Source organism: Rousettus aegyptiacus, unplaced genomic scaffold (assembly GCF_014176215.1).
Source record: "Rousettus aegyptiacus isolate mRouAeg1 unplaced genomic scaffold, mRouAeg1.p scaffold_m13_p_9, whole genome shotgun sequence".
NCBI classification, from domain to species: Eukaryota; Metazoa; Chordata; class Mammalia; order Chiroptera; family Pteropodidae; genus Rousettus; species Rousettus aegyptiacus.
Genome location: NW_023416312.1, coordinates 19,869,524 through 19,891,176, shown reverse-complemented (window position 1 = coordinate 19,891,176; position 21,653 = coordinate 19,869,524). Strand labels below are relative to the sequence as shown.

The window sequence follows — 21,653 nt, the reverse complement described above, 5'->3', positions numbered from 1 at the left end:
GGAGATGATGTCAGCCAGTATGTTGTGAGAAAACACTAAAAAAAGCAGGTAAGAAACCTTCGACCAAAGGACCCAAGATTCACCATCTTGTTACTCTATGTGTCCTGCAACACAAACATCAGCGTACTGCTCCGAAGAAACAGCGTACTAAGATATGGAAGAAGCTGCAGAATATGCTAAACTTTTTCTCCTTTTTTCCAACTTCTACAAAATTCTCTAAATTTATGAGCCACAAGTTCTTTTTTTTTTTTACCAGCATTCTACGGCATCTGCTATTTTCTATAATTTTAAGAAATAACACATGAGTGAGAAAGTTCATGAGTATGATCGGCTTGCCATAATAATCTCCAATGTTGGCATATTTTATAATTCTTTGAGACTGTATTCTCTATGCTACCATGAAAATGGAGTTATTTTGAAAGTCTCACCTCCATTTATAACTTTACATTTAACTTAATTATGCATAAATACACTTGGTCTTATGGATAGGTTTTATGATGGCAAAAATTTGGGCACCATGACTCATCAACATGATGAAAGTAGTCTTGAAGTGCAGTCAAGGATACGACTTTGATCTTTTAAATATTTAACTTCTAGAGAATTATTCAAATAGCTCCTCGATTATAAACTAAAGTGAAATGAATACAATTAAGAAGTATTACATAGCAAACTAGAGCTCAATCTTCAACTATTTTAAAAACGTGAACTTTGCTTCTCCTCTGATTACCTATATTTCAAAGAATTGCCCCACCAACTACCCACAATCTCAGGTCTGTGTGTCCTCAGTCTCACACTTCCCACAACTAAAATTCCACCAAGTTCTGTGGCTCTGACTTCCTAAATACTTCTTTTTTATTTTTGGTAAAATGTATATAACATAAACTTTGTTGTTTTAACTATCTTTAAGTGTACAATTAAATAGTATTACCTAAAGACTCTTGATTCAAATTTTGTATCCTCACTATGATTACCCTCTTGAGGTCACTTCAAAATTACCTAATTATTCTCCTGCCTCCTGCCATGAATGATGAGTTATCCATATGATTAAATAGAATTAAAAGTATTGTAAAATATTGAAATGACATGCAAAATATTCAAAATATGTTAAGTATATTATAAAATGGTATTTTCAGAATCATCTCAATTTAAAAGAAAGACATTTGTATAGACATCTGGGTGTATCTGCATACACTACATGTTACTAGAATAGTATTTTCTACACTGATAATGTTTTCTCTGCCTGGGAGAATTATTTAAATATGCTTTCTTTTTTTTCTTGTCTTATATTTTTGCTTTCACTTTGTTGAAATATTTTCTCAAATTTTCTAATGTAATCACTATCTTTTAAATAAACCTTTCAAAATTTGCTACCAAAGGTAAAGATGAAAAAAAATCAAGAGATAAAAGAGAGTGACATCAGAAGCATGGCAGTGTGAGGGATCTCCGCTGATCTCTCCCCTTGAAATTACAACAAGCTGAACATGTACAATACAGAAAAAATAACACTCAACCTGCACATGACCTGCACCTCTGAGAGATTTGCATATCAGAGCATCTGAAGGTGGGCTAATTGCATGAGACAGGGAGGTAAAAAGAGAGAAAGAAACAAAGACAGGCGCTGTGGAATGCTGCACTGAACTCCCTGAAGGATGAGTGGAAAGGGAGAATCACGCAGTGGTTTTTTTTTGACTCTTTGAAGCCCTGAATAGTCCTGCCTGAATGATCAGCATGTTCCACACAGCCAAGCCTGGTGATCAGGGCAGAGGGCAGGGCAGAGACCGAGTGTGGAGGTGGCACTGCTGTGTCTTAGCAATCACCATTGCCAGGCATAAAGGTGAGTCACAGAGTCTGGCCATGTCCCCCCACCAACCCAGAGCACACCCTACTCTCTTGCCTACCATTCCTAGAGCTAGCACCCAGTCCCAGGGGATTCTGCGCAACCAGAACTGAAACATACACTGTAGTTGGTCTCAATGACAGAGCAGAGATATAGAAGCAAGGCAGCTGAAGCCCGAGGGCCAGCATCACTGTAAGGAAAACAGTTACACAAACCACTGGCCTCTCCCAACCCACCCCACCCCACCCAGCCATGTTGATTCAGAATGTAGCAGTGGATCATTGCATCTAACTGTTGGGGCAGTACCAAGACTTCAGCTTTTCAGAGGCTTGGACCCCATCGCCTTTCACATTCTCCCATGGGGGTAAAGGTCTGGGATGAGGTGACCTCATCACAGAAGAGATAACACACCTGCCTAGAGAATAGCGGGCATTTTTAGCATCAAGGCAGCAATCCAGCAAATCTGGGTGGGCAGGAGGTTTGGGCGCCATCTACTGGAAATCAAAAGAAAAACCTCTTACCAACCTGCTAAAGAGAGACCACTCTACAAGAAATTTCCTTTAAAAGAAAAAAATAGAGTCCATCAAAACACCATGAACAACCAAGGTGACAAGGCAGCTCAGAAAGAAAATTAAATATTTCCAGAAAATAAGCTTAAAAATATAGAAATGTGCTATTTAAATGACAGAGAATTCAAGATTGCACTTCTGAAAAACTCAACAAGATGCAAAAATTCCTGATAGATAGTTCAAAGAACTTAGAATCGAAATCAATGAATAACAGGAATACTTTACCAAGGAGACTGAAACTCTAAAAAAAAGAACAAAATAGAACTCCTGGAGATTAAGAACTCACTGAAAGAGATAAAGAATGAAATAGCGAACTTAGGAAATAGAGCAGGCCAGATGGAGGAACAAATTAGTGATATCGAAGACAGAAATCTGGAAATGACACGGAAGGAAGAAAAGAGAGACATGAGAGTGAAACAAAATGAAAGAACTCTACAAGAACTATCTGATACCATCAGAAAAAAAAACAACACAAGAATAATGGGTATACTAGAAAGAGAAGAAAGGGATAAGGGAACAGAGAGTATATTCAAATAGTCGATGAGATTTTCCTAAACCTATGGAAAGAATTGGATCCATGAATCCAAGAAGTAAACAAAACACCTAAATATCTCAACCAAAAAATACCTTCTCCAAAACACATTATATTAAAAATTTTTAAAATTAATGACAAAGAAAGAATTCTCAAGGCAGTCAAGGAAAAGAAGATGGTAACTTTTAAAAGAAAATCCATAAGATCATCATTGGACATTCCAGCACAAACCTTACAAGGTAGAAGGGAATGAAACTAAATATTCAAACTACTGAAAGAGAGAAATTATCAGCCAAGAACAATAAATCCAGCAAAATTTTCCTTTAGATATAAAGGAGAAATAAAGACCTTTTCAGACATACAGAAGCCGAGGGAAGTTTCCACTGCAAGTCCTGCATTACAGGAAATACTGAAGAGGTCATTCTACTTGAAACAAAAGGACAAAAAATACATAACTGTAAATAAGAGGATCAACAGTAGACTGAAATAGGAAAGTGCAACCCTTATTAAGAAAAGAGTATTACAATGGAATATTACTCAGCCATAAGAAGAGATGAAATACTGCCATTTGCAACAACATGGATGGACCATGAGATAATCATGCTAAATGAAATAAGCCAGACAGAAAAAGCTGAAAACCACATGGCATCACTTACATGTGGGATATAAACCTAAAAGCAACAAGCAAACACGAAAAACAGAGACTCGTGGATATGGACAATAGGCTAGTGGTTATCAGAGGGTAGGGGAGAAGGGGAGAGGAGGAAGGTAGATAGGGTAAAAGGGGTCAAATATGTGGAGATAGAAAGAAATCTAACTATGGGCGGTGAACACAAAATGCAATATATATATATATATGTATATATATATTGCATTTTATATATTGCATATATATATATATATATATATATATAAATTGTACACCTGAAACACTGGATTTCATTTATTGATATCACCATAAAAAAAGGTACAAACATCTGGTTATACAATAAAGTCTGGGATGTAATGTAAAAAAAAGAAAGAAAGAAAGGAGAGAGAGAGAGAGGAAGGAAAGAAGGAAGGAAGGAAGGAAGAAAGGAAGGAAGGAAGGAAGGAAGGGAGGGAGGGAGGGAGGGAGGGAGGGAGGAAGGAAGGAAGGAAGGAAGAACAGAGTATTATAAGCTTTGATATCACATAATGGTTAAAGGTCAAAAAACTTTACGAAGAGAAGATAACAGCTACTGCAACTGAGAAATGAACATACAGCATAAATAAGGATAATTTGAGACAACAAAAACAGAAAAGAGAAGGGAGTCAAGAACCGATCTGCAAAAGGGAATGGAGATTAGAAAAAGGACTACTGTATATATATAACTTTCCTTTACATAAACTTAATGATAACCACACACAAAAAATCCAGAACTGAGACACATAACACAAAATAAGAAAGAACAGAAAGGAAAACCATAAAACACCACCAAATTAAAACAACAGTCAGAAACACAAGGACAAAGAAACAATGGAGACATTGAGCACCCAGAAAACAAAAGATAAAATGGCTATAAGAAAATCTCATATATCAATAATCACCCTAAATGTATATGGACCAAATTCACCAATAGAACAGCACAGAGTAGCAGAATGGATCATAAAACAAAACCCAACCATATGACTGCCTTCAGGAGACACATCTCAGCTGCAAGGACAAATACGGACTAAAGGTGAAAGGGTGAAAAACGACATTCCAAGTAAATGGCATCCAGAGAAAAGCAGGTACAGCTGTACTTATATCTAATGAAATAGATGTCAAGAAGAAAAAGTAACAAAAGACAAAGATGGACACTTCATAATGATAAAAGAGACAGTACACCAAGAAGAAATAACACTTATCAATATATATGCTCCCAATCAGGGAGCACCAAAATATATCAAGCAACTATTAAAAGAACTAAAGGAGAAAACTGACAAAAACACAGTTATAGTAGGGGATCTAAATACCCTGCTGTCAGCTATGGATAGATCGTCCAAACAGAAAATCAATAAGGAAATATCATCTTTAAATGACACATTAGAGCAATTAGACATAATTGACATTTACAGAGCCTTTCATCCCACATTATACATTCTTCTCTAGTGCACGTGGAACATTCTTAAGGATAGTCCATATGTTGGGACACAGAGCCTCAACAAAGTTAAGAAGATTGAAATTATACCAAGTATATTTTCTGATGATAATGCTTTGAAAGCAGAGATCAACTGTAGATGGATATTAAACAATATGCTACTGAAGAATAACTGGATCAGAGAATAAATAAAAAGAGAGATCAAGAGGTACATAGAAACAAATGAGAAAGATAGTGCAACATATCAAAACCTTTGGGACACTGCAAAAGCAGTCATAAGAGGAAAGTTCATATCATTACAGGCCTATCAAAAAAAAAAAAAAGAAATATCCCAAATAAACAACCTAACACTACATCTTAAGAAACTAGAAAAAGAACAAATGAAGCAAATGAAACCCAAAGTCAGCAGAAGGAAGGTGATAATAAAACTTAAAGCAGAATTAAATGAAATTGAGAATAAAAAGACAATAGGAAAAATTAATGCAACAAAGAGCTGGTTCTTTGAGAAGGCTAATAAAATTGACAAACTCCTGGCTAGACTCACTAAAGAAAAAAGAGAAAGGGCACAAATAAAATCAGGGATGAAAGAGGAGATGTTTTGACAGATGCCACTAAAATACAAAGGATCATACAAGAATACTATGAAAAATTATATGCCATCAAATTTAATAACCTAGAAGAAATTAACAAGTTATTAGAAATATGCAACCTTCCTAGACCGAATCATGAAAAACTGAAAAATATAAATAGACTGACCAACAGTATAGAAGTTGAAACAATCATCAAAAACCATCCAGAAAGTAAAAGTCTAGGACCAGATGGCATCACTAGTGAATTCTACCAAACATTAAAAGAAGATTTAATACCTGTTCTTCTCAAACTTTTCAAAAAAAAAATTGAAGAGGCAATACTTTGCAACTCATTTTATGAGGCCAACATTACCCTAATACCAAAACCTGGTAAAGATAACACAAAAAGAAAAAACTATCCACGAATATCTCTTATGAACACATATGCAAAACTCCTAAACAAAATACTAGCAAATAGAATACAACAACCCATTAAAAAGATTATACACCATGATCAAGTGGGCTTCATCTTAGGGGCACAGGGATGGTTTAACACACACAGATCAATCAATGTGATAAACCACATAAACAAAACAAAAAATAAAAATCATATGATCACACCAATAGATGCAGAAAAAGCCTTCGACAAAATACACCATCCATTTATGATTTAAACATTTAATAAAATAAGTACAGAAGGAAAGTACCTCAACATAATAAAGGCCATATATGACAGACCCTCAGCTAACATCATACTTAATGGTGGAAAGGTAAAAGCTCTCTAAGATCAGGAACCAGACAAGGCTGTCTAATATCCCATTATTCAATAGAGTGTTGGAGGTACTAGCTAGAGCAATCGGACAAGAGAAAAAAATAAAAAGCATCCAAATTTGGAATGAAGTAAAACTGTCACTTTTTACAAATGACATGATTCTCTATACAGAAAACCCTAGACTCCACTAAAAAACTATTAGAAACAATAAAGAAATACAGTAAAGTTTCAGGCTACAAAATCAATGTACAAAAACCCTTAACATTCTTATATTCTAACACTGAATTTTCAGAAGAAAAAATTTAAAAACTTATTTTTGCAATCACAACAAAAAGAATAAATAACTAGGAATAAACCTGAGGAAGCATGTGAATGGCCTATATGATGAAAATTATAAGATATTATTAAAAGAAATTGAAGACAGCACAAAGAAATAAAAATATAATCTGTGTTCATGGATTGGAAGAACCAACATAATTAAAACAACCTTATTACTCAAAGCATTATGCAAGTTTAATGCAATCCCCTTTAAAATCCCAACAGCATTCTTTAAAGAAATAAAACAAAAAATTATCAGATTTGTATGGAACCACAAAAGATTCCGAATAACCAAAGTAATCTGAAGAAAAAAAGAACAAAGCCAGCGGTGTCACTCTGCCTGACTTCAAATTATACTACAAAGTGTCAATATTGAAAACAGCATGGTATTGGTGGAAAAATAGACACACAGACCAATGGAAAATTGAAAGTCCAGAAATAAACCCTCGTATATATGGGCAAATAATTTTCAACAGAGGAGCCAAAAACATACAGTGGAGAAAGGAAAGCCTCTTTAATAAATGGTGCTGGGAAAACTGGAAAGCCACATTGAAAAAATGAAACTAGACTGTTGTCTACCACCATACATGAAAATTAACTCAAAATGGATTAAGAATCTGAATATAAGACCAGAAACAATAAGTTACATAGAAGAAAACATAGGTACAAAACTCATAGACCTTTGATCTAGAAAGGATTTCATGAATTTGACTTCAAAGGCAAGGGAAATAAAAGCAACAATAAATGAATTGGACTATATCAAACTAAGAAGCTTCTGTACAGCAAAAGAAACCATCAACAAGGCAGAGACAACCATCTGAATGGGAGAAGGTACTTGCAAACAATACATTCGATAATGGCCTAATTTCCAAAAATATATAAAGAATTCATACTACTCAGCAACAACAACAAAAAAGCAATACAATTGAAAAATGGGCAGAGGACCTGAACAGACACTTCTCCCAAGACATACAAATGGCCAACAGACATATGAAAAGATTCTCAATTTCATTAGCTATTAGGGAAATACAAATCAAAACCACAGCGAGATGCCACCTCATGCCTGTTAAAATGGCTATCATCAACAGGACAAGTAATAACAAGTGTTGAAGAGGATGTGGGGAAATTGGAACCCTCAAACACAGCTTTTGGCTTTTGGAAATACAAACTGGTTCAACCACTATGGAAAACAGTATGGAGGTTCCTCAAAAAAATAAGAGTAGAATTACCATATGACCCAGTAATCTCTCTTCTGAGTAATTATCCAAGAAACTTGAAAACATTTATCCACAAAGACAAATGTACCCCAATGTTCATAGCAGTTCATTATCCACAGTGGCCAAGACGTGGAAATGACCAAGGTGTCCTATGATAGATGATTATATAAAGAAGCTGTGGTACATATATACAATGGAATATTACTCAGCCATAAGGAAAGATGAAATTGTGCCATTTCTGACAACATGAATGGATCTTGAGATTATCACACTAAGCAAAATAAGTTAGACAGAAAAAGTTTAAAACCATATGATTTTATTCATATGTGGGATATAAAACTAAAAGCAACAAACAAAACACAACAAACAGAGACTCATGGACAGGGACACAGTGGATTAGTTGTTCCCAGAGGGAAGGTGGGAGGGTTGAGGTAGATAGGTGTAAACAGGGTCATATTTGATGACAAAAGGAAATATAACTTTGAGTGGTAAACACACACAATATACATATGATGTATTAATGAACTGTACACTTAAAACCTATTTGATGTTATTAACCAATGTCACCACAATAGTTTTAATTTAAAAAAAAGATGAAAGAGAAAAATAATGGAAATTAAAAAGTAATCTTGAAGGCTTAGTGCATGACCTTACTCATTTAATACTTACAACAACCCTGGCAATGTTTATTTTTCTGAATTCTTATTTTGTCATACATATTTTAAAGAATTTGCATTGAAAAAATAATCTTTTATATTTTCTCCAATATTTACCATTTCTGTTGTACTTCTTTTATTTCTGAAGTTCCATATTTCCTTCTGGTATAATTTCCCTATAATCTAAACAACTTTCCTTAGCAATCATTTTAGTACAGGTTAAATTGCACTTCCTTTGTAGCTTTTATCACAACTCTAATAAAATAATTTTTCATAAAATTACAAAGCAGCTACCTAGAAGAATGACAGTGGCCCATCAGTCTGTATCATCTTCATTTAGATCAGGAAAACAGAAGGCAAATAAAAGCATCTACATACTTACCAATGAAATAAATAACAGAAGAAGTCATCTGTATCTTGATGAATCCTAAATCAACTTCTCCAATTGTATTTCTATTTCGGCCAAATTTCTAAAAGAAATATAACACTTTATATAGGAATATAACTCTTCATATTTAAGTTTACTCAAATTGTAAAACTACTTTGTTGGACCTACATTATTGACTATAGATGTATATAGATTTACACAAAGACACTTGTATGCTGGAAGTTCCCACTTGATCATAAAGCGTGTTTGGTTTTTGTCTTTATTTTTGTTGTCAGCTTAGAGTGCTTTTCCAAGCTGTTTGAAGATGTTATAATCCTATTCTTTTAAGGTCCGGCCTAAATGCTGTTACCTCTGTAACTTTTTCTCAGCTTCTTCTTTTTATTTTCCTCTTCTATACTTCCATAATATTACATGTGAGGGTATTTTTTTAACACATAATGATGTCATTGGTAATGATATCTATATAACTATCTTTTCTGTTAAATGTGAGTGACTTAAGGACAAAATATATCTCTTATTAGTAGGGATGGGAGCTGTCAATACACTAAAAAGATGTAACAATTCTGAATGTGCATAAACCTAAAAAAATGAACTTCAAAATACATTAAAAATACTGAAAGAACTGAGAGATAAATGAATCACAATTAAATATGGAAACTTCAATTATTCAGTAGAATAATTAGTAGTAAGTATAGGATAGAGAAAGTGTAATTTTAGAAAAAACATGAAAAATACTATCACCCAACTTGACTTAAGTACCATATAGAATAAACCACCCAGCATCAGCAGAAAACACATTCCTTTCATGGTTATATGGAACAAACACCAAGATAGATCATGTATTAAGTCATAAGACAAACTTTAACAATTTTATAAGAACTGAAATCATCCAAAATATGTCTTCTGATCATAATGAAATTAGCTAAGTTTAGAATTCTAACAAAAAAAATGATTGAGAGAGGAAACCACAAGGAAAACTAAAAAATATTTCAATGGAATGAAAAATGGCTTTATTCATAATCACCTCAAATGTACAACTAATGGATGGATAAACTAACTGTGATGCATCCATAACATAGAATACTACTCAGCCATAAAAAGAATAAACTTCTGATATACACAACTTGACATACACAATAACATGCTGAATCTCAACTGGTAAGTGAAAGATGTGGGACTGAAATGAGCTACATACTGTATATTACATTCTGAAAGAGGCAAATGAATAGAAACATTAAAAATTCAGAATTTTCCAGGGGCTGAAGAGGAACTGATTTTAATGGGCAGCACAAGGGAAATTGTGAGGTTGCTGTAACTCGTATTTTATTTCTAGGGATTGTTAATCAACTATATTCATCTGTTAAATTCCTAGAAGTACACAAGTATGATTTCTACTGTTTATAAATTTTAAAAGTGAACAAAATGTAAAAATATATATAGGTAGCAAAAACATCAAAGTAATCTGGTCAAAAACCTTTCAAATTCATTTTACTAGTATTTGGTCTTTCTTATTGGGGAAACTGAAGCCAATAGCCATCCCTAGCTCCCCACCCCGCCTGCCGCAACAAAACAAAACAAAGAATTATCATACTTTAATGACAGTTTCAAAGAAAAAAAAAGATATATAGAAGCAGAATTTATGACTGGAATTCTTTTAATATCCTGCATTGTATTGTGGGGAATCTTTTACTCCAGCATTATTTCAGCAACACACAGTAAGGGATAACCCACTTGTTCATTGAGAAGCTATAGCCCTTCTGTTTCCAAGCTGTCTTTTGAGCTGCCCTCAGTTCTGAGTGGGTACTCATTCTGCTGTTCTGCTTGGCAATGAGAATTCCTTTTATCTTCACAATTGCCCTTATCCTGGCTGACACATCAAGTCTTTCTCTGGATAAATTACTGCAGCTTGAGGTGCCCTGGCTATAGCTCTGGGAATCAGCTGTTCACTTCCATCTAATAGGCATGAGTAGGTCTCTTTGATCCCTATACTCTCCTTTAGTAACCTCAGCAGCTGGAGCATGAAGTGTTGGATTACAAACCACAGTCTTCAGTCTCAGCGCCCCCTCACTGGAGCAGTGGACAGACTGAAAGCCCCAACTCAAACGTCAAAGAAATTAAACAATAAGACAGGCAGGATGATTTTTTTTAATGGGGGAAAACTGTTATCTTCAATGACCAAATGCACATTAGTGTTGCTTTAAAAATTGATTTACTGATTTTAAAATGTCATTCATTGTGCTAAATTTTCTAGGTGTTACAGAGAAGAATCAAGCATAGTCAAATAAACTGACGCTTGTCAAAGATCTCTTCAATAGACGTGATCTTCTGCTGGCCCACTGTCTGTCCCCACAGCCTAAATGACAAGGGTGCCAAGAAGCAGCTGTGATCTGTTTAACAGCCCAGTAAGAACTCAGAAATGCTGTAAGAGAGGAACTGGTCCTGTAACTGTCTCATGTTTACCCTCTTCCCTTACCTCTGAGATTCTTATTGAATGTTAACTCCAGGAGTAATTGAATATTAACTCACAGAGTAACAGCTCTGTGAAACACAGGGTAGGAGGCTGAGTCATATTTTTGTCATATTTCAATACTAAAAAAAAATATCACACTTCAGTTGCCTTTTCATGCTATTCTTTTGCTTTTGATGAACCTGTTAACCAGTTCTTTTGTAGATAGATTCTATCAATTCATAAATGTAAATTCTAGATTTTCAAATTCACTTCAGTGAAATACTAAGCTTCTTTTCTGTCTATCTGTTTACATGAGAAATTTATAACTTTCTTGCAGAAAACATGAAATACAGAGTTAGCTGAGGATATGTGAAAAATATCTGAGTGGCAGCACAGAGATCATAAATATTTCTGCACATTATTCACATTTTAGATTTTCTCTTCCACATTGTTTCCATAGGAAAAAATCAGAAATGAGGGCTTTCTATGGTGAAAAAGCATGACATCATTGCCATATGTGGAACACTTAAAAGTTATGTCTCATCTGCAAAAACATGGTTGAAACGTGAATAATGATGGGAGAAAGGGGTTGCAGAGGTTCATGCCATGAAAGAATGAGTGTCCTAAGCTAAGTTTCCTTCATCATTATGCTCATATTAAAGATAAGAAATAAGTAGTCAGACTTTGCTATAAGGATGTCCTACATTAAGGCTATTGTATATGCTCAAGAAATAGATGAAATTCATGTGGTAATTGCAAACCCTGAATTTTTTCATCTCTATCTCTGTCTAAATCCTGTATATCATCCACCCTACTGAAACCTTTGGCATGCCAGAAATGACATGCTAAAAAAAGAAGCAAATTCTGTTGCAGGAATCGGCTGTGTAATAATCACTAACAGCTTTGCCATAAATATGACAATAAAAATGTCCTGCATTTTGAGTAATCGTATCTACATTAAGAGGAAAAATTAACAAAGCTCTTCATTTATGACCCAAATCTATTTCCTGAGAGACATATATATTGACAAATATCAGTATTTAAAAAATAAAACCAATCTTTTATTATTATTATTATTGTGATTGTGTGCAAGCAGAAAATGAACCAGGAGAGAGTGGGGGCTGGACAGAAATAACTGGAAGTCATTAAAAGATTGGTGGCTGGAGTGGAGAGTATATTGTGCCTGACATTTGATTTTTCTAAGAAATCCATAATTTTTCAGTGGATGTCTCACTCCCGCCCTCATCCTCACAGTTCTGTGTGTTCATGTGAGATGATGCCACAATCTGGCAGGACCGAATCTTCTCTCCTCCACTTACTGCTGTTTAATTCTGGCGCTTTGGAAATATGTTCCTGTTGCCGCGGTAATCTCAAGAGGAGTCAGAAATTGTTGATTTTTCAGTGTGTGTTCTTCCAAACTGGCCATTTCTTGGCAGTCTTTTTCAGTTAATGCAGTAAGAACGAATTGTATTATCCAAACAGAGAGAAATAAAATCACAGCTGGGTGTTACCTCAGCAGCAGGCCTCTCATCGTGAGCACTCCCATATTGTCTGGCTGATTGTTCCCTAAACTGCCCATAAGCCAAGAAACTTCTGTCACCAGAAAGCACTGTGAATTGGAATGAGAGGACTTCTGTGTTTTCAGATACTTAGAGATTCGTCTCCACACACCCCTAGAAGGCTCCTTTCCTGAATGTAATCTTGCTCACGGTGACTTGGTGATGTGTTTACCTTCATTCTCTTCCTTTAGGAAATACTGACATTCTCCTCCCTCACTATGGTGAAAATAGAGGTGTTTGGTGTATTTAATAAGCTCCTGTCAGTCAGGTATATGTGCAGCACTGTAGCACACAAGTGGGTTACACTGCCTAATCTGAAAAGAGGACAGAACACCTTGGGCTTGACTTAGGAGTTCAGCTTGACAGTGCAGTGGAAACACGAAGCATGACAGAAAGAAGGGCGGTCATGTCTTGCCTGGGTGGGAGATCCATGTGGATAACTGTTATTTTCTATTTTCGTAATGTCACCCACCCTCTCACTATGGCATATCTTGCTCTACAACTTGTGTTCCTGTTGAAAATGTATGACACTCTCGGTCTTCTCCAGCAAGAGAATGTGTCTGCCATTTAATCAGTCTCACATTACTCATAAGACTGGACTTATGGAGGGAAAAAATATCATGATTTTAACATTACAGTTTTACTCTGCACTATCTTGCCTCATTTCACTCATTAGATTAAAATAAAATGAAGTTATTATTTGGACAAAAAAGAATCTCTGTGCCTCTCCCCAAATAATAAAGGTTTCTGATTTTTTTCAAATCATCCTCTGCAGAAGTCTCTGCCCACAGAGAGTTGTGATTGGGAGAATTTAAAAGAAGAAGACAGGCTTTTCCAAAGAAGTATAGCCCAGGGGCTAGTTTGTGTTGCCTTGATTTACCCACAGAGTTCCTAGCCTCCAAATGTACTGCATGGCCTCATTTATGCTGCAGGACCCAGAATGAGGAGGAAGACACGAAAAAACATTACTTCTTTCTCATTCATTTGGACTCATTTGAAAGAGACAGTGCAGCCTATATTATTTAAAATTCATTCTGCCCTGTCTGGCCTCGCAGCCCTATGATCCTCCCATCAAGGGCCAACTCTGCCGTGTTTCCCTAAATACTTACAGAGGTTGCCAATCACTTATGGGATAAGCCTGGACTTCTCAGGCACTTTGACTCTCCAAACAATAACGACCTTCACTTGCTCAACTCTCTTTCCTTTTCAACCCGATATCCTGTCAAGTATTCAACTTTTTATTCATCATTATCTGTCTCCACACTTTTTTCATAACATATGACTCAACTGGAACCATCATCTTCACTCTCGGCCTGGACCTCTTTTTATAGCCTCCTACAAACTCCAAGTCCGGCCCAGTTAACTTTTTAAAATAGATTTTGTTTATTTTAAAGGAATTTTAGGTTCACCAACATTGACTTTTTATTTCTTTAGATATTCAACATCTATATGACTACTCTAGTTACCATGAAGGAAGAATTTTCTCTGAGAACTCTATAGCACTGTTATTAAATCTTCTTTATTGCCTAAATACTTCACACACACACGCACGCGCGCGCACACACACACACACGCACGCACACTCACACGCGCACACACACACAATCACACATTTAATCTTATCCTCAAAATATAATATTCTCCACTCATTCATCATTTCAACAAATATATATTACCACCCCACCACAGGTCAGATACTGTGCTAAGAACAGTAGATCATTTAAAATATAAAAAATATGATCTCTGCTTTCAATAAGATCACAAACTATTAGTAAAGATTAAACATATGCAAAAATAACTAACAGGAGGTAAAAAAAAATGATGAGCAAATGGAGAGTCAGGGGTCATTCCTTCAATTTCTTAAAATCACCTCATAGTGATTTTATTTGTTACAGAATTGTAGGAAATCCATGATTTAAATAATTCCTAATTTTAAATTTGATATCTTATTCTCTTTTTAAAATATTAATTAGTTTCAATTGTACAGTACATTGGTTAGACATCTATATTGTTAGTAAAATGATCCCCCCAATTGCTCCCTCCCTCCCCTGACCCTCCACCTAGCCAAAGTATTAATGCTAACTGCATTCCTTATGCTGTGTTTCCTATCTCCGTGACCATCCGTTAGCTACTAATTTGTACTTCTTTAACCCTCCACCCCATTCTCCCAGCCCTCCAAACCCCCCTACCCTCTGTCCGTCACCAAACTGTCCACTATATTTGTGAGTCTGTTTTTGATTAGTTTGTTCTTTTTATTCCTTAGATTCCACATATAAGTGAAATTATATAGTGTTTATCTTTGTCTGACTTTATTACCTTCTAGGTTCATCACACCAATATCTTTTTTTCATTCTCTTCCTTTTCATATGTAAGGGTCTTGTTTTCTTACCCTTTTAGCCACTCTATCCCTTGGTTGGAGCACTTCATTCTTTTCTACTTAAGGTACTTATCGATAGGAATGTAGTTGTTATCATTCTTTATTCCTGTTTTTGATACATGTTTTTTTCTTCTTAAAGAGGTCCCTTCAACATTTCCTGTAATTCTGGCTTGGTGGTGATAAATTCCTTTATTTTTGTCTGGGAAGCTCTTTATCAGTCTTTCAGCTCTAAATGATAGCTTTGCTGGATAAATTATTCTTGGTTGTTTATCCTGGGTCTTCATTCTTTCAAATATTTTTTGCCGAGCCCTTCTGTCCTGCATAGTCTCTCGAGAAATCAGCCTGCCAGTCGTATGGGTGTTCTTTTATATGTAATTATTTGTTTTTCTATTGCTGCTTTTAAATTTTTTTCTTTGTATTTTACCTTTGGCATTTTAGTTATGATGTGTCTTAGTGTGGGCCTCTTTGGATCCCTGATTTTTGGAATCCTCTGAGTTTCCTAGGGTTTTACGTCCATTTCCTTCACCAGGTTAGGGAAGTTTTCCATCATTATTTCTTTAAACAGCTGTTCAACATCTTGATTTTCATCAGTTACACCAATCAGACGGATATTTGGAGCCTTAATAGTGTCCCATATCCTCCTTAAATCATTTTTATAGTCTTGGCCTCTCTTTTCTTGCCATTCTGTTTGAGTGTCCTGATTAGTTTTCCTGTCCTCTAGATAGGACATGTGATCCTCTTCTTTATTCACTTTGTTTATTCCTTCGTTTATTTCATTTAATATACTTATCTCAGACTGGTTCTTTCTTATAATCTCCATCTCCATTTTTATCTCTTTGTTGGAGTTCTCTACATTTCCCAAAAGTTCATTGAGCATCTTTATAACCAGTGTTTTGAATTCTGCATGTGTTAGATTACTTGACTCCATTATATCTGGATCTCTGTTCTGTTCTCTTTCTGTGTATTAAGCAAAGCTCCTAATCTCCTGGTCTTATTAGTGTGGATTTATGAAATAGTTGTCCAATGGCACAGTCCTGAGAGGGGTTTAGCTGCAGGACAAATTTAGCCCAAGCCTCTACCTCTCCAGAGCCACCTGTTAAGATTCAGCAAGCAATCCACAGATGCTGTGCTTATAGTTGCCTCAAAAAGCCATGCCAGAAACTGAGGTCAGCTGCCTCCAGTGTGAGTCTAGGCACTGCTCAGCAAGGTGAATCTGACTCACTGAGGATATACCCAGATGTGGCTTGAGTGGGGCCCGGGTTAGGGAAGGCAGGGTTTCAGGGAATCCTCTGGGAAGAGCGACCGTTTTTATCCAGTTTGCTGACATCAGGGCTATGGAGGCCCTGTGTTTGTGCACTGGGAGTGAGGAGGGCTCAACAAGGAACAAAGGATACTGCCCACACTTCTGTACCAAGTGAGCCTCACTTCTGGCCCTCACTCCAACAACTCAGTGTCCCCTTTTAAGTCCCTGGTTCCCCCGGAGCAGCCAGCCCAGTACTCGTGCTCAAAGCAAGCAGATCTGTTGCCACAAAAATCCACTCGCAGGCACAGCTCCTTTAAGAAGCGTCTGCCGATGCCGCAGCTTCCATCTCACTCAGCCACTCGCGTCAGGCAGCCCCACATCCTTGCCCATCCTACCTTCTGCTGTTGCAGGGTGCTTGCTTGGATTTCTCCCTAGTAGTATGGTTTGTTCATCCAGATCCCAAGTGATTTTTCTTTGCTGCTGCTCCTTGTTTCCTTTTGTCATCTTATTCTAAGTGCACAACAAGGCATATCAAAATTTATCGTATTGAAATCTTTTGTATTTTTAACTTCATTGATGTATTAGCCTTTCTCTTATATTTATATAAACCCACTTTAAGCCACCTCCCCCACCAAAAGGGTCTTTTAATATGGCTTATTATTACAATGGTTCTCAAATCTGATACATAGAAATATAACCTGGGGCAGTCAATAAACTAATATTCAATCTGCAGAGGCCATACTCCCAAGTATTTGGATTCAGTAGGTCCTGGAAAGAACCAGATAATATGCATTAAAAAAAACACCTCTTTAGATGGTGCAGTGTCAGCTGTCTCTGGAAAACATTTTGAGAAACATGGATCTAATTACATGCAACAATTCTTGAAATACTAGTTTTCTTCCCTAAATATAATTAAGTCCAATCATTTTCCTACCTGGTGAGACTCCTGTCTGGGGAGAGTTCTTTCATCATGTAGAGGAACAAAATTTGACCCCACACAAATGTGTCTCATTGGCATGAGGATTGTTTTAAACTGGTTATTTTTAGGAAACAAAAAGACTCAGGAAGAAGCTTTGACCTTCCCTTCAAGTGCCTAAAAGAATTTAGATGGAAGACCTGCTCCAGGAAGGGAACGATCAGCACAGATAACTATAATATAATATGAGCTAGGTGTGATAGACAGAAAGGAACCTAGCAAGTGTGTTTGTTAAAATTCCTCTCTGTGTCCCACTGTTTCTGTATGGCTCAGCAACCTTTTTTTTCTTCTTTAACCAAACCTTTGTTCTTTTCCTCTTTCTGTGAATTTCCTTTCTTCCTTTTAAGTCCTGGACCCTTAGCCCCTTTCCTCAGCTCAAAATAGCAGATAAGCCTCATTTTGCCTGACTGTCTTTGAAATTGCTCATGTTTATGTGGATTCCCCAAACATACGTAATTAGATTTGATTTTCTCCTGTTAATCTGTCTCATGTCAATTTAATTCTTAGACCAGCCAGAAGAACTTAGAAGGATAGAATAAATTTTTTTTTCTCCCTAACAATCACTGTTTTTCATAACATCATAGAATAAAAGGCCAACCTTGGCCTATCATTAAGGCCAAGCCTCTTTTTCTGGCGTATACAGATATGGGTCTCAGAAGCTCAAAGCAAAATCTTACAACAGTGAATATGTCACTGAAACTAAGAAAATGAAAATGCAGACTTTCAGACCTCTACCAACTGGACATAGGATCTCAATAAAAATTACTTTGATAAATTTAGCTACAATGGAAAAATGTTGACACTTATTAGATAAATTTATTTGAATGATATTTTTATGATTTTTCAGTTCTAATCTTTAGAAATACGATCATATATCACCCCCTAAAATCTTCATAATTATATTATTTAAAATGTGGTTTTGTAAAAACAAACAAGTAGAAATTCTCCAGTGCCATAAGTACTATAAAATGAAAATGCCTCTGGCTTGAAATTAGACAAAATCTGATTTAAATATAGTAGCCATGTTGTGCATATAAAAACAATGATAGAAGCATTTTTTAAGTACTAATTATTGGGTAGGTACTGTGCCACATAGGGAAGGGTGTCAGTCAATCTCCTGGCATGAAGCAAAAGTCACATGTAGAAAAGGGTAATTGAAGAGATTTAATGAAGGGAATATATGGGAGAACTACAAGATACTGATAAGGATGGTGAAAGAGCCCAAGCTCAAAAGAGCACAAATAGCAGCTAGGTCTGAAGAGGCAAGGGGAGTCAGACACTGAAACCCCAATAAAGCATACAGGTATAGGTGAGGGACATCTAACAAGAACTAAAGTCCTTGGGAGAGAAAGGAGTCATTGCCCATTCTTGGTCTAGGCAGGAGTGGACTGAGAGAACACATGCCTTGATGTCCTGCTGGTTTCTCTCTTTGCCAGACAGCAATGGGGCCCAATTGAATGCCGTCTACTGAAGTTAGCCTCTGGAAGTACAGAAGAGCATGATAGAAAAAGTGAATGGATCTCGAGGTACAAATGGGGACTATCCCACAAAGTGGCACAGATGAATAAGGCAGTCTCTACTCCCTTCTCCCTGAAATCTCATAGGATGCATAAGGGACAACAGAATGTCCATCACTATTATAGAATAATCTCATTCATTACCTCATACAAAATAAGAAATTGTTTCAAAGCACATCTACTGTCTTCTTTCTTGCCTCTGAGCTCTGGCTAAAGTTTTGGGACAGTGCTTTACTAAGATTTTCCAAACTGTTTTCCAAAACTGCTATAGTGCCTGCAACAGAATAGGCTATGCTTGAATAATGTGCATCCTCAACATTGCTGCTGTTCAAACTGAAAGGTGGCTTTTTACTTTCTCTGGCTTAGCCATATCCAAATAAATTTCAAAATAAGGATAATTTAGTTTTCTAGCCCCTTTTACAAAGAATTCTTTATCTCCCCTGTTGTCAGCATTAAATTTTCCTAATAGGCATTGAGATTGCAAACTCTTTTAGAACAACATCTATTAATCATTATATCACAGGATGATTAAACCATCTCTTACCCGCTGATACTGCCAGGCAGAATGAAGAGTGGAATTTTTACTGGTCTGGAGCTGGCCCAAATGCATGAAGATCCTTGCCATGTTTCCTACAACGAAAAACAAATGTGTATACACCCTTACAGAGAATGATTAGTTTGGAAAGAGGTGGGGACTTGGGACTGGGTTTGGTCCTGTAGAAGCTCTAGATCCTTGAGTAACTTTAGACACTACTGGCTTTGGAAAGAAATCTTTAGGACTGAGATTAACTTAGGTTTGAAAACTCATTGCCTCTTTTTGAGGGAGAAGCAATTTTGGTGTTATGCCTTCCACACATATATTTCTGGGAATTGCCAAAAATTGGGGATCAAGCTCCAGAGACTATAGAGGGATGGAGTGCTGTGCACAGGGAAAATCTCTAAACTCATTTGAAAGGGAACCAGGAAGGAGAATGTGTCATTACGATAAATGAATATATTTATTTATTTTTATTTTATTTTTCAATTACAGTTGACATTCAGGATTATTCTATATTAGTTTCAGGCATACAACACAGTGGTTAGATATTTATATAATTTACAAAGTGATCCCCCCAATTAGCACCCACCTGGCACTATACATAGTTATTATAATATTATTGACTATATTTCTTATGCTGTACTTTACATCCCTATGACTGTTTTGTAACTACCGATTAATACTTCTTTTTGCTTTATTTATTTAAATTAGTTTCAAGTACACAGTGCATTGATTAGACATCTACATAGTTCATAAAACGATCCAAATTGCTCCATCCCTCCCCTGACCCTCCACCTAGCCATCATATTAATGCTAACTGCATTCCCTCTGCCGTGCTCCCCATCCCTGTGACCAACTATCAACTACTAATTTGTACTTCTTCAACCCTTCACTCCATTCTTCCAGTCCCCCAACCCTTTTCCCCTCTGTCCGTCACCAAATTGTCCACTATATTTGTGAGTCTGTTTTTGATTAGTTTGTTCTTTTTGTTCCTTAGATTGCGCATATAAATGAAATCATATGGTATTTATCTTTCTCTGTCTGACTTATTTCACTCAGCGTAATAACCTCTAGGTCTATCTATGTCTTTGCAAATGGTAGGATTTCATTTTTTAATGGCTGAGTAATATTCCATTGTATATATGAACCACGACTTCTTTATCCAATTGTCTGTTGATGGGCACTTAGGATGCTTCCATATCTTGGCTATTGTAAATTGCACAGCCACGAATATTGGAGTGCACAGATCTTTGTGAATTATTGGTTTGGTTTTCTTTGGATAAATACTCAGAAGTGCAATTGCTGAGTCAAAAGGTATATCCATTTTTAATTTTTTGAGAAACCTCCATACTGTTTTCCACAGCAGCTGTACCAATTTGCAATCCCACCAACAATGTATGAGGGTTCCCTTCTCTCTGCATCCTCGCCAACACTTGTTTTTTGATTTATTGATGATAGCCATTATGACAGGTGTGAGGTGTTATCTCATCGTGGTTTTCATTTGCATTTCTCTTATGGTTAGCAACCTTGAGCATCTTTTCATTTGTCTATTAGCCGTCTGTATTTCCTCTTTGGAGAAGTATCTGTTCAGGTCTTCTGTCCATTTTTTAATAGAATTTTTGTTGTTGTTGTTGAGTTATATAAGTTCTTTATATATTTTGGATATTAACCCCTTATCAGATGTATCATTAGCGAATATCTTCTCCCAAACAGTAGGTTGTATTTTTGTTTTGTTGATGGTTTCCTTTGCTGTAAAAAAGCTTTTTAGTAAATGGATATTTTGCTCCTCCTTGATCTTGCCATTACCACCCCAATTAATCCTCAGGCACGAGAGTGCTAATAAACAAAAAATCTAGCTTTAAAACCAAGCGCCTTAAAGTCTTGGAAATTTGTTTCTGTTCGAGACTTCTTATTCATTTTACAATTTCAGTTATAGACAGACAGACAAGGAATAAAATACACAAAAGAAGTACTTAAAAAAGAAAAAAAAAGATGATGCTGAAGTTGGTCATATAAACTTGGAATTCTAAATCC

The 21,653-nt window shown here is 36.1% G+C and overlaps 1 long non-coding RNA gene across 1 annotated transcript; it reads right to left on the bottom strand.

Moving 5' to 3' along the window:
• Positions 1 to 8,876: 8,876 nt before the first annotated feature.
• On the bottom strand, positions 8,877 to 19,715 carry LOC107511412. Its single transcript, XR_001597076.2, has 3 exons — positions 19,626 to 19,715; positions 16,984 to 17,098; positions 8,877 to 9,042 (listed from the first exon to the last, which is right to left on the bottom strand). It is a non-coding gene; the product is annotated as an uncharacterized LOC107511412 (long non-coding RNA).
• Positions 19,716 to 21,653: the final 1,938 nt, after the last annotated feature.